The sequence below is a fragment of the Choloepus didactylus genome, chromosome 4, assembly GCF_015220235.1.
Source record: "Choloepus didactylus isolate mChoDid1 chromosome 4, mChoDid1.pri, whole genome shotgun sequence".
Taxonomy (NCBI): Eukaryota; Metazoa; Chordata; class Mammalia; order Pilosa; family Megalonychidae; genus Choloepus; species Choloepus didactylus.
The window spans coordinates 121,368,205-121,392,208 of NC_051310.1; the positions used below are offsets into that span (position 1 = coordinate 121,368,205).

The 24,004-nt window shown below is 40.4% G+C and overlaps 1 long non-coding RNA gene across 1 annotated transcript in view; it reads left to right on the forward strand.

Moving 5' to 3' along the window:
• Positions 1 to 840: 840 nt before the first annotated feature.
• LOC119530953 overlaps positions 841 to 24,004 on the forward strand; it is a 33,256-nt gene continuing 10,092 nt past the window's right edge. Inside the window, exons 1-2 of the long non-coding RNA XR_005216156.1 lie at positions 841 to 953; positions 2,973 to 3,042. This is a non-coding gene — a long non-coding RNA (uncharacterized LOC119530953). The remainder of the gene's footprint in view (positions 954 to 2,972; positions 3,043 to 24,004) is intronic.

The following is a 24,004-nucleotide window of genomic DNA, read 5'->3' on the forward strand; positions in this document are numbered from 1 at the left end:
TGACCTTGCACTGACTTGTTAAGAGACTCAGCTGGCCAGACCCATGGTGGAGCAGGCAGGGGACGGTGTGAGGCCTTCTGTGGGATTCCCCGAAGATGCTCCAATTCCAGATCACCCCCATATAACCTGCCTCCTACGGGAGACCTTTCCCCCACTGGGGACACACCCACTGCCCTTCTGTCTAAGCCTCAAACTTCACCCTTCATTATACCCTGTCCTGGTTGCCCAGATCAGTCCTTCACGACACAGGGGCTTATTCTCTGATTTTTGTGCAAGCACAGGAACAGAAGAAGTGATCGCTGATGGCGGGCTGGTCGGCCGAGGGGGGCGACACAGGTCGGGGCATGACACACTACCTCGGTGGGACCTGTCAGACCCCAGAAAAAAGAGTCTAACATGTGGAATGAATGTCTGATCCAGGGGCACTGCTGCTTATCTCACAGAAAACAGGTGCCCCGTAAACTAAAGAATGGAGGCTGTTCAAGGCTGTTCCAGCCACAGTGGCACCTCAAAGGCGGGTAAGGCAAGGTCAGATATGCCCATAAGATGAACAACCAAAAAGGCCTGCTCTCCCTAGATAGATAACGCAGCTGCTCTTCTAAGAAGAATAATGTGCCAGAATCCTAGCAACCTGTCGGCCTAGAAACTGATAGGCACTCACCCAGTCGAGGCACAGGACGCACTCAGCAGGCACCGTTCCCCCCCAACACCCTTCCCTTCCCACGTGGGTTTTTCCTTTAAAAAAATGCTGCTCTCAGATGGAGAACTGGAGCCGTTTTTCCTTTCTTTCTTTTCTGCTGGCTCCCACCTGCTTTCTTCTGCTTTCTTCCTCTAATAAACCTTAAACTCTCTACTTAAACCATGACTCGCTGCGTTGTGTGGATTCTTGAATGGCTCCGGACTTAACAGGACCAAGCACCAGGCACCAGAATCCTCCTGCCAGAGGGAGAGGGGTAAGTGCTGGAGGTGGTGGGGGCAAGAGCTGCCAGTGGTGGAGGCCCACGGAGACAAATTTCATCTCTTTTATTTTTTTTCCCTCTTTAGGCTTTCAGGAGGCCAGAGTGTAGTTTTTCACTCAATGATAATAACCACATTGATTATGATGATTGGCATTTTGGTTTTTTTCTCCTAGTGGCTCCCATTAATTCTTTTTTTAAATGATGTTTTATTAGTCCTTTTAAGAAACCAATGTATTAGGAAGCTTGCTGTTTTATAGGGGAAATAAGACAGTTGGGAATGGTAAAAAGAGTCCAGGTTTTGGAGTCAGACTCATTCATATTTGAATCCAGACTCTGCCACTGACTGGGGGACATTGGACAAGTTACTGAACATTTCTGAGCTTTTGTTTCTTCATCTATAAAACTGTGATAATAATAATTACTACATCCTTTTAAAACATGGAAAATAACAAGTGTTGAATAGGATTCAGAGAAGCTCTGCACATTATTGGTGAGAATTTAAAATGGTGGAGCCACTGTGGAAAAGAGTTTGGCAGTTTCTCAAAAAGTTAAACATTAAAAACTACCATATGACTTGGCAATTCCAATTCTAGGTATATACCCAAAGGAATTGAAAACCAGGACTCAAAGAGATGTCAAACAGATACATGTACACCCATGTTCATGGCAGCGTTATTCACAATAGCCAAAAGGAGGAAACAATCCAACTGTATTCTGAAAGATGGCTAAATAAAATATGGTATATGCATACAATGGAATATGGATTAGCCATAAAAAAGATAGAAGATCTGATACATGCTACACAACATGGATGAACCTTGAAGACACTATGTTGAGTGGAATAAGCTGACACAAAGTGACAGATATTGTATGATCTCACTTATATGAAGTATCTAGAATAAGCAAATTCATAGAGACAGAGAGTAGATTAGAGGTTCCCAGGGGCTGGGGAGAGGAGGGGAATGAGGAGTTAATGGATACCAGAGTTTCTCTTTGGGGTGATGAAAACGTTTTGGCATTGGATGGTGGTGATGGTAGCACAACAATGTGACTATAATTAATAATTAATTGTGCACTTGAAAATAGTTAAAATGGGAAATTTTGTTATATATATGTTACCACAATAAAATTTATTTTAGAAATAATACCTACCCTGCAGGGAGTTTGTTAGGATTTCATGGAGAGGGTATGTGAAGTGCTCCACGTGGCATCTGGAAGATCTGCTGCTCTGCCTAGCACTCAGTGACAATAGCCGGGGTGTACCGAGCCCTTACTATGTGCCATATAGTGTACTAGGTGCATGGTCTCATTGGATACAGCACCAGGTTCATCTTGGCCTCCATTATCCCCTCCACTCTCCCTCTCAATCCCCTGTCTGGAGGTGTCTCTAAGGAACCTCTCGGGCTTAAAAAACCATGCTATGAAGGAAACAAAATACAGGCCTAACCTCTCTATTTAGGAAATGATGACCCATCTGAGGCCCTCCTGGGGCTTTACAGAGGCAGCCACGGGAGGCCCAGTGTGAGCATGGGGTGTTCAGGAGACAGAGCCAGGTTTAGTTGGTGATCCAGAGATAGGCTAGAGGCCTTGGGGAAGCTGGTTCACCTCTCAGTGGAGTCCCAAAGTGAGTTCAATTTAGAAAACAGGTCCACAGCTGGTTAGGGGTGCTCAGAAGTCCAGGTTTGTCCTCAGAGAACTCAGCAAATTCTGCCGGCACCTTTCTAACTGCAGGTGAGGCAATCGCTGCCCTTGCCCTCTGAGAGTTGGGGGATCCCGAGAGCAAGCAGAGCAGACCCAGGGACACTGAAAAGCACACAGCTGTGAGCACTGAGGAGAATGTCGAAGACTAGCCCTGCAGGAGGATGATTTGGTTCCCCCTGGCAGAGATCCCGTGCAGTTAAGGAGATGCAAACCTGGAGCCAAAACCAGCCCAGGAGTGAGAGATGTCACCTGGGTCCAGAGGAGCAGGTGCTCCATTGCCAAGGAACATCTGTGTGGGAATTTTATTTGCAGACCCAAGAAAGCCAAGTTCCTTAAAAGCAGCTTCTTTCTGTGCAGATGGCTGCAGCAGCCTGGACAGAAGGTGTGTGAGTGTGTGAGTATGTGTGTGTGTGTGTGTGTGGGAGTGGTGTTCTCAATCTGGGTCCCCCTTCTTTTTTTAGTGACTTAGTGACTCTTTCCAGTTAAACCACACTTCTTGTTTTTTTAAACACTTAACTAAGAAGGACAGAGCCCGGGGCTTTCTGTGAGGGACCTCTAATACAGAGGATCATGGTGGCAGCATCCTGTGGTGACTCTGAGCGATCTCACTTCCAAATATCCATGGATATGATGATGAAGAGATGAAATCCACAAATAATCCCCATGCCTAATTTAAGCAAGCCCAATCTGTCCCTCCTCCCAGCCAATACAGAGGGCTAATCCTGAAGAGACTGGATTTATTCCATGTCCACTCAGAAGTCGGAGTCTTAAATGTCAGCACTTAAATAGACTCTCATTTTACACAGCAAGAAACCGAGACACAGTTTTAAGGAGGCAACTTGCCAAAGACACATCCAGATCGTGGTTAGTAAGATGACATCACTCCTCCTTGCTCAATGCCCGTTTTTCTGGGAAGTTGAAATCTGGTAAAGTGTTCGAACATGTGAACAAGGGAGGGGAAAAGCTACTCAGGGTGGTAGCCCTGAGTAACCCACAGAGGGTGGTTCTTAATCACGGGATTCATGGGAGTTGCCTGGGACCCTTGGCAAAATAGAGATGTCTGGACACCACTCCAGACCAGCTAAATCAGCGTTTCTTCTTGGGAGTGTCAGGTGTTTTCTGAAACCCCACGCCCCAGCCCCACCTCTGGGTGATTCTGACAGCATGATCTGGCTAAAAACCATGGTACCTGAGGAATAATCTCCCCCAAACCATCCAACATGGGCTGTATTTTACAGACAGCTAGTTTTTCTGATTGCTTGTCCTCTAATAGAGATAGCAGAGCAGCGAGGCCAAGTGTACGTGCTCTGGAGTCTAACTACTCCCCACCTCCTGCACCTTCTGTGGGCAAGTTACTTAACCATTCCACTCCTCAGTTTCCTCATCTATAAAATGGAGCTAACAATACCTACTTCAGAGGGTTGTTGTGAAAACTGAGGTAATAATACATTATACTTAGTGCCTGGCAAATGATAAGCCTCACCCTGATAAACATTAGTTGTAATCACCACTACACTTGACATGGTAATGCCAAAGGTGGGTTAGAATTGCCATTTCTGTGAGCCTCTAGGACAGGTAGACAAGCATGCTATCTGTTTTTCTCTACCATAAGTCCATTGATTCTCCTCTTTGGAAATTCTTTAAGCTATAAAAGGAAGGCAAATTCATGCAAATTGGTTCAGGTTCACAGGTGCTGAGTGATCTGGAAATTAGCTCTAGCTAAAAAGAAACCAGCCTGAGCATTTCTGTTTCCAGAAGTGGGGTAGATTAGATAGCCAGATAACAATTCATCCAAAACAACTGAAATTCTGTATAAAGAGTATCTTAAAAATCTTTTAAAATGCATCTCTGAGCTGATATTGAAGTAAGAAATCCTCTGAGACCCCAAACAAACAGAAACCAAGAACCCATGGGAGGTAAACAAATACCTAAGCTTGTTTTCACTCTGGATCCACCAAACCCCAGAGTCTTGGGCTTCTGCCTAGGGGAGTGTTTGGGAAGGGAGACAGGAAAGTCCAGGGTTTGACCAAGGTGGAGGACCTCATAGGAGGTGCCCCAAAAAAGCTGGGGTTCCAAAGGACTATACATTTTTAGGGTGAACACAGAAAGAGAGACAAGAAAACTTGTCTCCCTCAACTCGGGCAACCACCTTGGCCTGGCACAAACTGACCCTCACTTGCGTTTGCAGTCCAAATTTATAGCTCACATGTGATCCTAAATATCTCAGCTGAAAATTTAAAGTGTTCTCAGTGTGGTTCCACTTCATAAGAAGCCAAATAAACACAAAAAATATATTCTAGAGGAATCCTGCTGCAACCCAGGCCTCTCAGAATTTCCACAGATCAATGTACAAGGAAAATGAGCAGCTTGCAGCAAAAAAAAAAAAGCCACAAAACACATAAGAAAACAAAGCATTATGAGTGAGAGAACCAGCAGGAATAAACCAAATAGCAAAAATAGCTTATCAAGAACTTCAGGTATTGGATTTATTGAACGCTGAATATAAAATAACTTTGTAAACTGTGTTTAATGATACAAAAAAGGAAGTTTGCAAATGTGAACAAGTAGATTTGTAAAAGAACCAACCAAATATAACTTCCAAAATGGAAAAGTATAATAATTGGATGCATAAAATATAAAATAATAAGAGTATAATAATAATCAATGGATGGAATATTCAGAAAATTAGATACAAATGGAGAGAAACAATCCAAATGGATGGAAAGAAATTATTGTGACTATAACTCTGAGAAGTAAGTTAGAAAATAGGGGACGGGGGAAGATGAGAAAGCGTGATGACAAAATGAGAAGTTTCAAATGGATAGAATGGGGAGGGGGTTTTATTCTAAAAAATAATGGCTGAGAATTTTCCAGAATCCTTCCAAGACATTAATCTTCAATAAATTGCAAGCAGAATGAATAAAAAGAAGCACACACCTAGATACATCATACCAAGTATGGAACAGTATAAAAAAGAGAGAAGCTTTTAAAAGCAGCTAGAGAGTACATTCTGCAGAGGAGGGGCAATTAGTGTGACTGCTGACTTCTCACCCAAAATATTGGAAGCCAGAGAGCGGGGAAATAATACTGTCGATGTGCTGAGAGAAAATAATTGTTAATGAAAATTCTGTATCCAGGCAAATGATTTTTCAAAATATGAGGGGAAAATTGTATTTCAAGAAAAACAAAACAAAAATGCTGAGATGTTATCACCAAAAGTTCCTCCCTAAGGGAAATACTACACAGTATACTTCAGACAGGAGGACAATATTCCAAAAGGGACTATCTGAGATATAAGAAGGAATGGTGAGAAATATATTTATAAATATGTGTACAAAGCTAAATAAATTTTAACACTGTAAAATGATAAGAATGTCAAATTTGTAGGGGAAAAAAGCAGAGTAGAGAACTAAAATACCAGATAACATAAATATATTGGTTGGGTGGGGGAAAATTAGAATTAAAAAAAAAAATTAAGGACCTTGAAGTCTTCAGGAGGATGCTAAAGATATTGATTAATTTTAGAATACTTAAGAATGCATGTTAAAATTGTTAAGACAATCACTAGAAGAAAGTTGTAGAGAATGTAACTTCTAAACAAGTAGAAGCAAAGAGAAAAGAATGAAATACAAACAAAAAAAATCTCACTTCATTCACAAGAAGGCAAGAAAGGGGTGGAGGTGGTGAAAGAATAGAGAAAGTAAAACAAGAATAAAACACATAATAAGATAGTAGAAATAAATTCAAATATATTAATAATTATTATAAATATAACAGGATCAAACTCTCCAGTTTAAAAGACAAAAAAAAAAAAAACAGACTGTATAAAGAAATATAATCCAGCATATGCAATTTACAAGATACACACATTTCAAATATAGAAATGTTGAAAGTTAAAGGAAGGAAAAAGATACAACAGGCAAATTCTAATTAAAAGAAAGCTGGAAAAATGCATTAATATCAGAAAAAAACAGACTTCAAGGCAAACAGCTTTATAAGTGATAAAGAGGCTCACTGCATAATGATAAATTCTTTATTTCCCCAAAATATATAACAATTCTAAATTTGTAGACCCTAATATATATAAAATATATGCCATGTATTTTTACACCATATATCTATAGAAACATGCAAACATACACACACACACACACACACACACACAAACACACACCATATACATATTCCCAAAACACATACATAAACAAATGACAGACCTACAAGGAAAGACAGACAAATCCATTGACCTAATGGGATATTTTAAGACACCTCTCTAGTAATGCATAGATTAAACAGATAAAAATCAGTAAAGATTCTTAGCTGCGCTTAATGGAATTGCATAAAAGAATGTTCTTGTTCATGGGAAGTGTATACGTGAATTATAGTGTATGTTCAAGGATGTGTGCAGATAACTCTTACATGTTCAGAAGACAGAGCAATAGATGATGGATGATAGATAGGGAGGGAAAGAAACAGCGATGTGACAGCATGTTAAAGTTGGTGGATTGAGCTATTGGGGGAGAGGGGTCAGGGTATGATGGAATTCTGTGTATGGGGCTAGTATTGTTTTTGCAACTGTTCATATAACTTTGAATTTATTTCAAAATAAAAAAAAAATCAGTAAAGATACAGAGACCTAAAGAACACATTAACAAGCTTGATCAAATGGTTACATACGGAACACTGAATTCAACAGTTGAAGATTATATGGCTTCTTTTCAAGCACTCATAGAAATTTTTCTGAAAAAAACTCAAATGCAATTTTAGAAATCAATAAAAAATACATTATACAAAACTTAGATTTGGAAATGAAAAACGTACTTCTAAGAAACTCATAGATCAAAGAAAAATTCATAATGGAAATTGAAATACTTAGAATTAATATAATGAAAATACTATGTCTTAAAACTGCTGGAATGCAGCTGATGTCAACTCGAAATAGAAGGGATTTTTTTTTTTTAATTTGGAAAGGGACCTCTTAAGAACTTAAAACAAGTATCACTATTAAGAGTCAAAAATATAAGATCAAGGCATAAGCTAAGGATGACTGCTACCAATTTTGCTATTCAACACTGGAGGTCATAACTAGAGCAGTAAAACACAAAAAAATAAAAAAGGAATAACAAGTACAAGAACTGAAAAGGAAGAAACAAAACTGTGATTATTTGCAGATGGAGAAAATCCAAAAGAATCTGCACATGTATTATTAGGGTTAAGAAGAGTTTAGCAAGTTGTCTGGATATAAATTTAATATAAAAAATCAATTGCATGTCTATATACTAGAGGCAATCAGAACATGTAATTTTAAAAGATACCATTTATAGCAGCAATAAAAAATATGAAGTGCTTGGTAATAAATCCATAAAGAAATGCAAGCTTTTACAGATAAAGCTCTAAAACTTCATTGAAAAATTATAGATTAGTCCCCAAATCATGCAGACATATCCCATGTTTACTATGTTTTTAAATAGGTAAATGCCCCCATTTTTTACCTAAGGATTCAGTGAAATTCCAGTAGAATTTTGTTGTTTTGGTAAAACTTGACAAGCAGATTCTTAAATCTATATGGAAGATTAAAAGGCCAAGCATAGTCAAAACATTTCTGAGAAAGCAGCCTAACGTGGTGGGTCTGTCTCTACTACAGATCAAAACTCCTTATAAATTATTGCAAATTCAACCACATTAAACAATAAACCTAAGAACTTATTGTATCAGAAGAGACCTTAAAAAGCGTGAACAAACAGGATACAAACAGAAGATATTAGCAATATATATAACCACAAGGGATTTCCAGAATATATAAAAATTCTTGTGAAGCAACAAGAACAAAGTAAATGGCAATAGACGAGTGAGCAAAAGGCAAGAACAGGCATTTTACAGAATAGGAATACACATATTAGTCATTGTCATATGAAAAGATTCTCAATCTCAGTATTAGCCAGGGAATTACAAATAATGAGAAACCATTTTACACCCACCAAATTGGTCAAAACAACCATGTTGACAATTTATAGTATTGCAGAGAACGTGGAGCCACAGGAACTCTTATTAATTGCCCATGGGAGTATAAAATTGGTATAATCACTTTGAAAAATGGTGTAGCATTACCTAGTGTTACCTATATAGCTGAAGACACACACACTCTGTGACCCAACAAATCTACTCCTATCCGAAAAAACACTTGTACACGTGTGCCAGGAGACACATGCAAGAAAATTCATAGCTGCCTTGTGGCTCCAAGCTGGAAACACCATTAATGCCATCAGCAATAGAATAAATAAATAAATTGTGGTATGGTCAGAAGAAGGAATACTATATAACAATGAAAATGAACGAACTATGTACAACTGTCCTCAAGAACATGGATGGATGTTAAAAACATAAAATTGAGCAAAGGAAGAAAGTCGTGGATGAATCCATAACAGTATAACCCCAATGATATCAATATAAAAACAGACAAATTAAATATTGTATTTTTGGGGGTACATTCATAGGTGATAAGAGACAGGAAGAGAGAATAGGGCGGTAGTTTGAAGCTGTTATGACCCCAGAAAGGGCCACGTTAATTTGGTGCATTCCTGTGAGTGTAGACCTATTGTGGGTGGAACCTTTCAATCGGGTTGTTTTTGGTTGAGATGTGGCCCATCCCATTCAAGGTGAGTCTTGGTCCTTGCACTGGAGGGCTTCATGAGAGGATGGAACACATACAGAGGCTAAGAGATGAAATTCAGAGAAACACCCAGAGATGAAATTTAGAGAAAAAGCCACAGGCAGAGAAGCCAGAAGCTGAAGCAACGAAACCCAGGAGAGAAGGACCAGCATACATCGCCATGTACCTTGCTGTCTGACAGAGGACCCCAAGCTCTTGCTGGTAACTAGTCTTCAGAGAAGATGCTTTAATTGGGACATTTTCACGGCTTTAGAACTGCAAGTTTGTAAGCTAATAAATCCCCATTGTTAAAAGCCAGCCCATTTCTGCTATATTGCATTCTGGCAGCTTTAGCAAACCAAAACAAATGGTTAACACAAAAATCAGGCTAGTGGTTTTAACTCTGGGAGGAAAAAGAAGAAAGTGATCAGGGCAAGGCACATGGGGACTTCTAAGGTATGGTAAGATTGTATTTCTAATCCTGAATGGTGAATACAGTGGTGTTCATTTTACTGATTTCTAAGCTGTACATAAGGTATTTATACCCTTCTGGGTATATGGTATCGTTCACAACGCAAACAAACAAACAAAAGGCTATAAGGCAAATAAAACCCAGACTGTCAGCTGAACAAAAACTGCAGGGAAAATGTAAGATGTTCCACAATGGAGAACCTCAGGCTAAAGCTAAAAAGCCAGGTCAAGAATTGTGTCTCTAAGGCTGTGGTACTTCCCCGGCCTATTTCATAGATGAGGTCTCTTTGACACACCTTGGCTCCTGTCTGATTCCCATCACCCTGAGAAGGAAAAGAAAAGGGACTTTCTCTGGCTCTCTTTTTCCCTTTGCGTTAATGAGATTGCAAGTCTGGGTCAACTACTTTGCCCAAGGTCACACAGTTAGTGTAGGTTCCCATTCCACCATTCATTTCACCTCTTATTATGCAGCATTTTATTTTATCCTTCCCGGGAGGGCCTCGGAAAAGAGCATATTAAAAGGCTACAGTAATTAGCCTCACATTGTAACACCCTTGACTCCAGTCTAGCTTCTTCAGCCGAGGAAGAAAAAAATATTAGTTCTGCCCTTCTCATATAGGTCTGAGTTTCTGGCTAGAGAGCAGGAGAGGATTTCCCAGAGATTTCTAAGAGTATCTGTGGTAGATTTGGGTCACCATTATGCTCACTGGTCTTTGAGCACTAACTGGGGACCCTGTGGAGGGCAAAATATTAGGTCTCATTTGTGGGGAGCAGGTTGTATAAGTGACTTGGAATAGGCTGGGCAGATTTCTAGGGCTGTGAAATTGCTTATTCCATCATGAAAATGTTACCTGGTTCTTGATGTCAGCCTCTGGCCTGTGGAGTGGAGCTGCATGTGAGCAGGTGGGAGCTGCAGGTGAGCAGATGTGCATCTGCAGGCTCCTCCTACTGTCCCAAGACCCTCTCCCCCTGTCTCTGCAGGTCTTTTAAGGAAATCATCCTGTAACTATTTCTTAAAAACAGCCTCTATCTTGTCAAACATGTATTAAGTATTGAGAGGTATAAAATGTAATCCCATTTGGGGCTTGGACCTTGCTGGGAATTACCAGGTGGGTTTAGGACTAAGCCCAGGACTATAAATCCTTTGTTGCCTGCCAGAGGTGGGGCTGGGGCTGGTGCTTTTCCTTAACTGCTGTTCTGGTGATCAACAGCCAACGAAAGATTGTTTCTGTTCTTGTTTGGTTGAATACCAGTATCCTCACTTGAGAACTTTGTCAGCAATTCAAATATCAGGAATTACGAGAAGGAAGTTGCACAATACTCTACATTGTTTTGACAGAAGCTTGTAGAGATTTGTTGGGGCACTGTTGGATATCTGCCCTCTGCCCTCTGACTAGGCACTGCCACCCCCTGACAAGCCCACAATGCAGGCACAGAGCCTGAGGGCAATTAGTCTTCCTCCAACACTCGCCTTGCAAAGCCCATTGTTCAAGTGTTTGAGCGTCACTTTTCATATTCCACATTTCCCCCTTTTGCTATTAGCCAGGGAAATAAACTAACCTTAATAAACTAACACAGTCTTAAACCGATTTTCAAAGAACATCTGGCCTTTTTATGGAAGGCCTGTTCCTATATAACCTCTTAAATGAGCTCTGTCCTCATTTAAGAATACCTAGTGCACTGAACTTTATAAAATAAAATTGTATTTTGGTAAATGCAAGTCACATGACCTTAACATGCAAAGCACTCCCCTGGAATTTTTCTTGCACATGTCTGAGAAGATTCCATCAGGGATCTGGGAGGCACGGCAGCCTCATGGTTAAGGTTTTGGACTACAAAGGTGTGGAGTCAGGCAGACTTCCCAGGTAACAATCCTGCCACCACAGCTTCTCTTCCTCTCCTTCGTCTGTCAAGTGGGGCTAGTGATGTCTATGAGAATTATCCGAGATAGTGCACATGGAGTGTGCATAGTTGATGCTCATAGTTACAACTATTTCTGAGCTTTGTTTGGATATTCTCTGACCTCAGAAAGTGACTTGTGGAATGCAGGTGATGGCAAGTGAATTTAAGTATATTACAATGTGTGATGGTCAGTTTGATATGTCAGCTTGGCTAGGCTATAGTCCCCAGTTATTCAATAAACACTCATCTTGATGCTGCTGTGAAGGTATATTGTAGACGTGATTAAAGTCCACAGTCAGTTGACTTTAAGTAAGGGAGATCCTCCTAGATAATCGCAGCAGGTCTGATTCTCTCAGTGGAAAGGCCTTAGGAGCAGGGCTGAGGCTTCCCTGAGGAAGACGTTCTGCCCATGGACAAGGCTTCAGCCCGAGTCTGAGAGTTCCAGGCTGCCCTTCCTGACGGCCTGCCCCATGGATTTGGGACCTGCCTAACCAGCTCCCCACAATCATGTCAGCCAATTTCTTGCCACAAGTCTTTGAAGATATACTACATGTTCTATTTCTCTGGTGGAACCGTGATTGGTACAACTGTCCTGAAGGGGGTGGGAATAAAAGGAGCTTTCCAGTATTTTGACTGGAAGCTGTAAGGTTAAAGACAAAAGGAACTATACATAAATACTGTACTCTCAGTTTGGTAAATTTGTTTCTCATGGGGCTATGGGTTAGCGGTTCTGAAACTACTTTATATGGAGACTAGGGTGGAACAAATAAGTAAATACTGGTGGATGGTGAGAGCCAGGTTTCCTACTGTCAGAGACAAGCAAGAAAGGAAGGCTAGAATGAACTCTGTGGTACTGGATTAGAGTTGGAGATCATCAATATGAACTCATGTTTAGCTTAATATATATACGTAAACACAGATGGCTAGCAGAGAAACAATTATAGATATGCGTGTGTACCTGGATTAGTATACATGCATATATTACCTAGCTCTATCCACTAAGGGGCCTAAAAATAGGAATATCCCACTAGCAATGAGCACATCCAGTAGCCAGATCTTGGTTTCAAAATTCCATTCTCCAGTAAAAGGATCAAAGTTCCTTGGGGAAAATGGCTGTCTCCAGGGCTGGGCAAGGAATATACAAGATAAGCTCAGAGTATCTTGTAGTGACAGAAAGTGCTTGCTCAAAGAAGAAAAAACAACACTCCTTTCCCTCAAAAAAAAGTGGGGGAGCATCTTGCAGTGACAAAAAAAAAAAAAAAGGAAGTCCTCAAAGGAAAAAAAAAGTGAGGTCAATGTGATAAGGATACAGAAGCTGACCTGAAAAGGCATCTAATAGTCAAAGTTGGAAAAATTTGAGCAATAAAATAAAGTAGCATTGGCTTATAACCCAAAGTAGAAAATAAATATACACATGTCCATACTAATATAAATGATTGCTTGAATAAATAAATAGGGGAGAAGAGACAAATGTTCTTTGGAGAAGAATTCCAAATAATATATGTAGCACTGGCTCCCCTCAGACTTAGTGACTTACTTTCAAAGAATGGAGTATGGAATGGGAAAAATAGTAACGTAATAGTGGGAAAACCTGGCAAAGTCTACTGTCAGCAAGTGATGAAGGTTAACACCACTGGTGACATTAGGCTGATATTATACGCACCTGAGCTGATGTGATGATATGGGCGCTCCACCTTTATGGTATTTCTTTCTAAGAACACATAAGCCCAGACCAAACATGAGAAAAACTTAAGACAAACCCGAATTGAGAGACATTTTACAAAATATCTGACCGGTACTCCTCAAAACTCTCAAGGTCATGCAAAACAAAGAAAGACTGAAAAAATGTCACAGATCAGAAGAGACCTGGGGAGACCTAACAACTAAATGCTGTGTGGCATCCTGGATCGGATCCTAGAACGGAAAAAGGACAAGAATGGAAATCCTGACGAAATCCAAATAAAGTCTGGAGTTTAGTCAGTAGCAACATACCAATGTTGGTTTCTTAGTTGTGAAAGATGTACCATGATTATGTAAGATGTTAACAGTGGGGGAAGCTCTGTGAGGGGTACATGAGAACTCTCTGTACTCTCTTTGCACTTCCCTGTAAACTTAAAATTATTTCAAAACATAAAGTTTGTTTATAAAGAAGGGGCAACTGGGATCCAACTCTTAATCATCTCTGTGACTTTGGGCAAGTTATTTAATCTTTCAGTGCCTCAGTCTCTTCTTTTGTACAATGGGGATTAGTAATAAAACTTAGAGCAGTGCCTGGTACATGGCAAGTCCTTAATAAATGTTGGCTATAATTATATATACCCTATTTATACACAGCTTGTTTCCATGGCTCTCAGTGTATGATAATTCACTCCATAGACCAGTTTCTCCAAAGTGGGGTGTAGTTGGGGTTGCATACTACTAACCATTAGAGTGTGAGAAAAAAATAGAACTTCTGTTTATACATTGCAGTCATTTCATCCTTTTAAGTTTTCTGTTTTTGTGTATGTGTTGTAATGCATATTGTAATCCAGTGGACCAGAATATATTTTCTAAACACACATATGGGGTGCTCCACCTTTGTACTGATGGAGTAAATGGTCAGAAGTGCCATGGGTGGTGCTAAGTACCGCATGCCCCTCTTCCTACGGCACCCTCCTGCATCTGTGTGACCTCCTTTGGGCTCAAAGACACAGCCACTTAGGCAAACTAATTTTGCATTAAGCCATAATGCCTAAGCCATTTAAATCTGCACGAATATAACATTTTAGTCCAGAAAGCTGAAAATGTGGAGTTTGATTCAATATGTATTTACCACCCCGTGTTCCTTCAGCATGGATTATTCCAATTTGTTCTATTACTGGACAAAATCTCTCCACTTACTTTTTTTTTTTTTATCATCATTTTATTGAGATATATTCACATACCACGCAGTCATACAAAACAAATTGTACTTTCGATTGTTTACAGTACCATTACATACTTGTACATTCATCACCTAAATCAATCCCTGACACCTTCATTAGCACACACACAAAAATAACAAGAATAATAATTAGAGTGAAAAAGAGCAATTGAAATAAAAAAGAACACTGGGTACCTTTGTCTGTTTGTTTCCTTCCCCTACTTTTCTACACATCCATCCATAAACTAGACAAAGTGGAGTTTGGTCCTTATGGCATTCCCAATCCCACTGTCACCCCTCATAAGCTACATTTTTATACAACTGTCTTCGAGATTCATGGGTTCTGGGTTGTAGTTTAATAGTTTCAGGTATCCACCATCAGCTACCCCAATTCTTTAGAACCTAAAAAAGGTTGTCTAAAGTGTGCGTAAGAGTGCCCACCAGAGTGACCTCTCGGCTCCTTTTGGAATCTCTCTGCCACTGAAGCTTATTTCATTTCCTTTCACATCCCGCTTTTGGTCAAGAAGATGTTCTCCATCCCACGATGCCAGGTCTACATTCCTCCCCGGGAGTCATATTCCCCGTTGCCAGGGAGATTCACTTCCCTGGGTGTCTGATCCCACGTAGGGGGGAGGGCAGTGATTTCACCTTTCAAGTTGGCTTAGCCAGAGAGAGAGGGCCACATCTGAGCAACAAAGAGGCATTCAGGAGGAGACTCTTAGGCACAAATACAGGGAGGCCTAGCCTCTCCTTTGCTCCACTTACCTTTGAGAATCTAAATTTTCCCTTTGGTGCCCACCAGACCTTGTTTATTACTTCACAATAGCCTCTTCAAGTTCTTTCAGGCATAGTGATCTATGAGTCTAAAGCTTTTGGGATCCAGATATTTCTAAGATAGAGTGGTATTTTTTAAAAATTTATTTTTAGAATGGTGTTTTTTGAGGCAAGAAACAACAAAACTGACATTCATTTGAAGTTTTGTATGTATTAATTTACTCACAATAATCATTCATTTGAATAGTGATTTAGTCAAAAAGAGCCCAAGGTCTTAGACACAGCCAGGCCTAGGTTCAAATCCTGCCACTGCCATTAACCAGCCATGTGCCTTGAACAATTTCTTTTTTTGCACTCTTTTATATCCATCCCCTCATTTGAAAAATAGGGATACTGCTTACCTTTTGTTTTGTAAAGAGTAGCAATAATGTATGTGAGCCCTTAGCACAGTGTCTGGGCATGGCAAGTGCTTGACAAGTAGATGATTTTACTATTATTGTTATTATTTTATTGCTGTTCTGCCAGTTCCTAGGACAGACCTAGAAAAACAAAAATACATAAGGCATGGTCATCCTTGCCTATAAGGAAAACACACACACACAAACCTAAAATATTATTGACACAATTGATGTTCTTTGTAAAAAGAAGCAAAAGAACATAAACAACCTTACAATGAAAAACCCCGGTCCTGTTCTTCTAAGGCAACCTTTATTAGCTGTTTCTATTTTTATTCTCCTGTGGTTTATTACACAATTCAAAATAATAAGTTTATACTTTGTTTCCTAATTACATCAGTTTTATCAAAATAATAAGTTTATACTTTGTTTCCTAATTACATCAGCTTTAGAACATTCTGTTGCTGAGGATTTAGATCCCATGACCCTGTATGTCCCCTACCCCTCCTCTTCCTAATATTTAATAGCCATATTCCTTTTTTTTTCATTCCTCTATAGGTGATATTTTGAAACTTTAACTAATATGCTTAAACATCTATTTTTTATTCTTCAGCTTCAACCAGTATTTTACTCCCCACTATGAAAAATACTTTTATTGTTCTTCTTTCATCTCTTACCTTCTGTAAGAAGTGGCTCAATTCTCCAAAAGGTGATTGGATGAAGAATCCATTAGTGGGATAACAAACTTGCCGAGCTAGCAAATTTAAGGATTCGGCATTTCATATTGCTGTGAATGCTTTGAATTCCTGCTCAGCAATTTCTTTTCTTTGGAGAATGCAAGCCAACCCACTGAATGAATCTAGAACCCCCTTTGTCAGCTACGCCTTTGCTTTTATGTTGTCAACGTTCACAAGATTCGCATTCAGCTCTGCAAATTGTAAAAAAAAATGCTTTCCTGCGTTCTCTCTGGTTGACTTAAAGAGTTATAACCCACAAAAAATGGCATTTGATTTGTTATGATCAGGTAATTTTTGCCCACTACAGGGAGGGGTTCTATGCTAGGACCTTATGTCCCTCTCTACGGGCCCAATGCCAGGATCTACAGGCTGCTAGAAAGAGAATATCAAGGTCAAATGGTTCTTCTTTTCTTTCAGTCTGTCAGTTGCTTCAAATCATGTCACAGTTTACTTTGCTTTGTATTTGGATTATTTTCTTATATAACCTTTTTCCTCCATTGCTCCATCTCTCCTCTTTCCCTTCATCTCTTTCTTCCTCCCTTCCTGACAAAAGGAAAAGTGTGCCTTTACCACAGCCTCAGGTTGACTAAGCCTTTCAAATGTATCTGTTATTGCAAAACCCTTGTCTTTCTCTTTCTCCTGGCCTTATCTTTTCCTACATGTGTTGGTCCCAATCCTCTTTTCTGTGTCCCTGTCCTTCTGGGATTTTCTGAGCAACCTTCCTAGGTTGGATCTACTGTTTGCTAGATCCCTCATCTTTCTCTGTCTGGGTTGCTCTCATTCATTTTTGATGCAATATACCCAAAGGTAATTTCTTAAGAAATTCAGAAGTCGTTTTTTGCAGCCTTAGTTGTCTAAAATTTCCTTTATTTAGATCAAACACATTTGATTGGTAGCTTGACTGGGTATACAATTCTCTCTTCAAAAATCACTTTCCTTCCTCTTTCTTCTGAAATCCACTATTGCTTATGAGAAGTCTGACATTACATGTTTCATGTATTTTGTATGTAGTTACTCTACACCCATTAAACACATAGAAGCTTTTTATATTTCCTTATTCTTGATATTATGATGTGTCTGGTTGTGGATCTTTTTAAAAGTTCTATTGCTCCGAGCAAAAGACCTTTTCTGATGGCTTATAACTTTCATTTAGGGGAATATTTTTCTATTATTTTTTACAGTCTCTCTTATCTATTTTCTTCACTTTCTGCAACATGTATTAATTGGATAATAGATCTCCTGGATTGATACTCTATTTCTATGCTTCATCTTTTATGTCATATTTCTTATCTATTTGAATTTTAGTTTCCCATTATGAAAGACTTTATGCTTTATCTTTAGCCATTCTATTAAATTTTTAATTCATCTTTTGAAAATTTTAAAACCTTCTTGTTTTTGACTGTTCCTAAAAAGTGGCATAACTTTTAAGTATATATTATATATTTTTATATCTCTCTGTAGATACTAATTAGAAGGTTTTGCCTTTTGCTATTGTCAGCTTTCTCTCTTGCTTGTTATTTAAGTTACTTTTGTTCCCTGGATTATTTCTGTTTTCTCAAGTCAAGTTTTCTTTCAGCTTTATGTTGGGTTTTCATTTCTTCATGGTGTTAATATTCTTATAGGCATTCCTGTCAATTCTTCAAGCTTTCTGATATGCTTCCAATACAATCTCTTTCTAAGTTCATGAATCTGCTTTAGTTATGGACAAGGAAGAACTCTGATTATTATTCTCTTACATTTGCCCCACCTCACAAAGTGATTATAATGAAGGGGAAGACAATGGTTTGAAAATGCTACCAAAGCTTTGCTCAAAGTTATTCTAATGTCACTGTATAGAACCTTACCTGTTCATACTAGATAGAAGAAACCCCAGCATGAGTAACTTAGAGATGTTTTAAAGTATGGTTTTATTATCATCCAGGCTATGAGGAACTTTATCTGAACTAAGAAAATGTTGCCAGGTATAGTGGTTGTTTCAGTTTGCTAATGCTGCCATTATGCAAAATACCAGAAATGGATTGGCTTTTATAAAGGGGGTTTATTTGGTTACAAAGTTACAGTCTTAAGGCATTAAGTGTTCAAGGTAAGGCATCAGCAATAGGGTACCTTCACTGGAGGATGGCCAATGGTGTCCGGAAAACCTCTGTTAGTTGGGAAGGCACATGGCTGGCATCTGCTTGCTCTCAGGCTGCATTTCAAAATGGTGTTCTCCAAAATGTCAGCATCAGCTTTCAATGGCCATCTTCAAAATGTCTCTCTAAGTTGCAGCACTGAATTCCTTCTGTTTGTCAGCTCTTTTATATGGCTCCAGTGATTTAATGAAGACCCACCCTGATTGGGTGGGGTAACAGCTCCATAGAAATTATCCAATCAAGCTCTTGCCCACAGTTGATTGAGTAACATCTCCATGGAAACACTCAATCAATAGGTTCCAACCTAATCAACATTAATATGCCTGCCCCCACAAGATTGCATTAAAGAACCTGGTGTTTGGGGGACATAATACATCCAAACTGGCACAGTGGCTGAATTTGTTTCCCCCCAAAAGATATGCTCAATTTCTAACCCCTGGTTCCTTTATGTGGCCTTATTTGGAAATAGGATCTCTCAGGTATAATCAAGTTAAGATGAGGTCATCCTGGACTTACAGTGGGTCCTAATCCAATGATTCGTGTTATTATAAGAAGGGGAAAGGACACACAGAGAGATACACACACAAGAGAATAAGGGAGGCAGAGATTGAGTGATGCAGCTACAAGCCAAGGAATGCCAGTAATTGTTGGGAACCACCAGAAGCAAGGACGAGGCAAGGAAGGAACCTCCTCCAAGGGATTCAGAGGGATCATAGTCTTGCCAACACCTTGATTTAGGACTTCTGGCCTCCAGAACTGTAAGAGAATAAATTTCTGTGCTTTAAGCCACACAGTTTGTGACAACTTCTTACAGCAGCCCAAGGTAACTAGGATACTTGATGAAGCCCATTTGAGATCTGCTTTACAAACAGATGAGAACATGTTCTATTTACATGGTATCTCTAACATGGCTGAACACTCTATAGTGTTTCATGTGGACAAATGTGACTTCATAGTCTTTCACCATTTGCATTTGTCACTTATTTAACACACCTCTTTTCTATAAAGATAGAAACCTAAACTCTAGCCACAAACCCTAATCAAAATTAGATTTAATGAGAACTGAAGTTCTCCTGAACCTTGTCTTCCCAATCAGAAAGCATAAGAAGGTTCATTTTTATACCCTTACATATGTGATATAAATGGCTGAAAATTCAGTGGAGACATATCAAATGGTGATGATAACACTCTTATTAGATCACTGCCAGATTCAAAAGGGAAATAATATTACATAAATCTGTTTTTTGTTAAAACCAGAAGAAAGATGCACTGAATAAGGTTTCATTTGGGATTGCTCTATCTGTGTCAATAATTCACACAATTTCTTCAAGAAAAAAACAACAATTTGATCTGAGGATGCCTGCAAGTCTCTGGAACATTAATCATAGTACCTGATTCTAGTTTTAGTATAAGCTCAATGTTCACAAACAGCAGCCACATCTGTGTATTTAGAATCAACCTGAAAGAGGAATACATGAGCTCTCTGAACATACAATAGGCAGTCCTTGAGGTTGGGGTGTACATGAACTCAGCTTGGCCAGGCCAGTGCCTTGTAGGATTTCAATCAAGTCCACTCTACTTAAGAGGAAGAGACTAAGGCTCCCAAAGGAGACACCTCTGAAGGAGTCATCTTTATCTCCATTTATTGCACAGGTCAAGCAGTCAAGTCACCTGCCCAGAGTCCCATAGCCAAGGAGTAGCCCTGTGAGGACTCAAGTGTACACACTGTGTATTGGGATGAGGCCATGGGTTCCGGCCACTTGAGAGAAGGGGCGGTGCTAACAGGGTATTGAGACTCTAAAGAGGTTTGAAGGAGCTCTAGAGAACAACCCAGTTTTAATTTTGCACAAGCCCAGGCATGTCTGGACTCTAGCTGCCTCATTTGTCAGGGAGGCTGAGTCATACTTACCCACCTCCCATGCAACCTTGCATCCACTTTCTGGTGAATGATTAGACGAGGCCTATCTATGTGTTCCTGAACCATGTCACCTCTCCAATCATTAACACAGCCTTTTATCCCTTTTATCATCTCTCTTTTCACCTCGTCTTCTCCCCCTTTGAAGCTAGTTGTGAAAGAGATAAAGTCCCAAGAATTGCGTCTCAACTCCAGGTCCCCCCAAGAACACGTCAGATTTGATCTGTTTGACAGTCACCAGCTTCTCCTGGGGTTGTGCTTGGGCCCATTCAGCTTCCCTGCATCCACTGCTCATCCCCACCAGTGCTCCCAGCCCCACCACTGCCAAAGAGCTCCTCTCAGCGCTCAATTCTTCCAATTGCACTTCCCTGCTCAAAAACCTTCACCACTGCCAACTGACTCCAGGACACTGCCTGCCACCTGCCTTTCCGACCCGGCCCCCTTGCACCTCCCCAGCCAGTCAGATGGAAAGCTTCGTGGCTCCCTCCACGCATTGTTTTCCTGCACTGGGGCTTTGCTCATGCAGCTGCTGTCTAGACTGCCCTTGCTGGCCCAGCTTGGCATGTCTAGATTCTGTTCAAGCCCACATCAAAGGCCACCCCTTCCAACCAGTCTTCCCTAGCCTCACATCATCAGTGCTAAGATCCATCGAGCGCTGTGGATGAGCAAACATGGCCGGTCTCATTTCATCCTCACAACCATCGTGGCAGACACTGGTCTCACAGGAGAAAACTGAGCCTCTGAGAGGTTAACTTGCCTCCCGGTTCTCAGCCTGCCCAAGGGTTGCGAACCCAGATGTGTCTGAGCCGGGCCCTGGCATTTCACCATTTTGGGTTGCTGCTGCCGCCAAGGCCATTAGTTATGCAACTGATTGTTTCTCCCTCTGTAAAAGGCTCTAATGACCTGGAGAGTGGGAGAATGTCCGACTGACCTTTGTTTTCCCAGCTCATTCTAATATGGCCCGGGAGCTGAATGAAGCCAGGGAAGGGCAGGGTTCCTTCTGGAGGCCAGCACACCTGTGACGGGGGCGCCCTCTGCCCCTCGCTTCCTTCCTTCTCCTTGTGCCCACGGTGCTTCCTGTCCATCTCCACTCCATCTGCCTGTCACACCCTTCACCGAGGCCTGCCCCAGCTGCCACCGGGGCGGAAGGCGAGGTCCCACAAACCCTACAGGCTGTTGGAAGGCAGCCTGCCCTCCACTTCCCACTTCTCCGCTTCCACCCAAGCTCATTTGCACTCTGCCCCCTCCATGGATTTTTCCTTTCCTGGGCTCCTCCAGGCTGGAATATTCATGACATTGTGATTTTGTCATATCCTGATGGGAAATGAGGCATAGCCTCGGTGCCTTAGCTGAGTACAGCCAGCTCCTCTGACCTCTGCCTTCTCTGATGCTTCCTGCACTCACAATCCATAGTGTGTGCAGGCTCTGAATTATGGGCTGCTGTGTAATTGATCCATCCTCCCTTAATGCACATTTATCAAGGTCTTATTATTTGTGGGGTCCTGATGAGGCTACGATGAACGAAGAGAGTAATTGTCCCTGCCTATAAGGGCCCTTCCAGGCTGTCGTAATGTCCCATAATTGGTTTATGGGTGTCATCCTGTCCCCTCATCTAACCGGTTAATTCTTGGCTGACAGGAACCTTATTTTCTGGATCTTTTGTGGCCTCCACACAGCTTAATAAAGTGCTGGGCACAACCGAGAGACAGTAGCAATGGATAATGCATAGTAAGTTATGAAACATTTACAGTTTCAAAAGAATTTTTCATGTATATGGTCACATTTTAAAATTGAATCCTTAGTCCTATGGGGTCAACTGGAGAAGACTGAAGAATGAGGGCTCTGAGCACTTTAATAATCTTATGCTTTTTAAAACCCATATTCAGTAAATATTCTTCAGCATTTAATAAGTGAGGGTAAGGGAAACTACCTTTCTAGTTTTGCTGTTCTGTACAAGGGATTTATAGGTACCGTATCTTATATAACACTAGAAATGTTAAATTTGATAGCACATGCATGTGTTTAAATAGAAGGGCTTAGAATGAAACGACGACAACAACCTGCTCCCATTCTTCCTCCCTTACCCTCTATTCTATTTCCAAGAGATAACTGATTTTACTTTTCTGTTTTCATTTCTTTTGCATGTGAGAGAAATGTAAATAACTGTGGGTAGTGGGCTGACTGCAGCAGACTGCAAATGTGGCCACAAATTCCTCCTGTCCTGTGCTGTTCATATCTTTGTAACATCACTCTGCTGCTCCTCTCATCTAGAGGCAGAGTCTATTCTCCTCCCCCCACCCCCGCCCCTGAATCTGGGCTGGCCCCAGGACTACCTCTGCCCAACAGCATAAGGCAGAAGTGACATTTTGCACCTTCAGCGGCTGTAAGAGGCCTTGCAGTTTTTGCTATTTTGGAATACTGTCCTGAGACCACCACTTAAGGAAGCTGATCTTGCTCAGGAAGAACGAGAGGCCATGTGGACCAGCACTGATGACTACTGTGCGAGTGGGGCTGTCTTGGCTTTTGCAGCCCATAAGACCCTCCAGCTGGCTGTAGGGTTAGCCCAAGCAAACTCAAGAGAGGAGCATCTCAGCCAACCCACAGAACTATGAGAAAGAAGACGTTGTTTTAAGTCACAAAGGTCTGAGTTGCTTTGTTACACAGCAGGGCTAACTGAAATACCTTCATATTGTTAAATAATATAATTATACTGACATTTTTTCCTTTATCTGAATTAGCTGCCCATTAATTTACCAATATGACAAATGAGGATTTTGTTCATTACTTTCCCCCCTTCTGCCATCCACCCCATTCTGTAATTTTAGCCCTAATCTTAGTTTCTCTGTTGGTCACCTTTATAGCCTCAAAATAGTTAAGTCTGCACTTCTTGTTCTATGAATAATAATATCTACTGATTCCCCGCATTTTAAGATGAAAACATTGTTGCTCCCTCTAGTATTATCTTCTTTCACCTCCCACCTCCTCTAGGCTCTATCTTCACCTTTTCTTTCCATTTAAAAAATTTTTAATTGAATTGATATATATTTTTTGAAAGTACGGAAATCATAAGTGTAAATCCTGATGAGTTTTCACCAAGTGAATTCACTTCTATAACCTAAATCAAGAAATAGGATTGTACTAAAACCCAGAAGTCTTCTTGTGCCCCCTTCCACTTACTACTTTCCATCCAATGTAAGCATTATCCTGACTCCTAACATCCTAGAAAAGTTTAGCCTGCTTTTGAATTTTATGTAATTCGAACTATACAGTATATCCTCTTTTGTATCTGGCTTCTTTTGTTCAACTTTATGCTTATGAAATTTATCACAGGTGTTCATGTAATGACAGTTTGTTCCTTTTTTGTTGCTGTATAGTATTTTATTTATCTAGTCTAATTTTAGTGGACAGTTTGGTATTTCCAATATTTGCACTTTATGGCTTAGACTGAAATTAACATTATTATACGT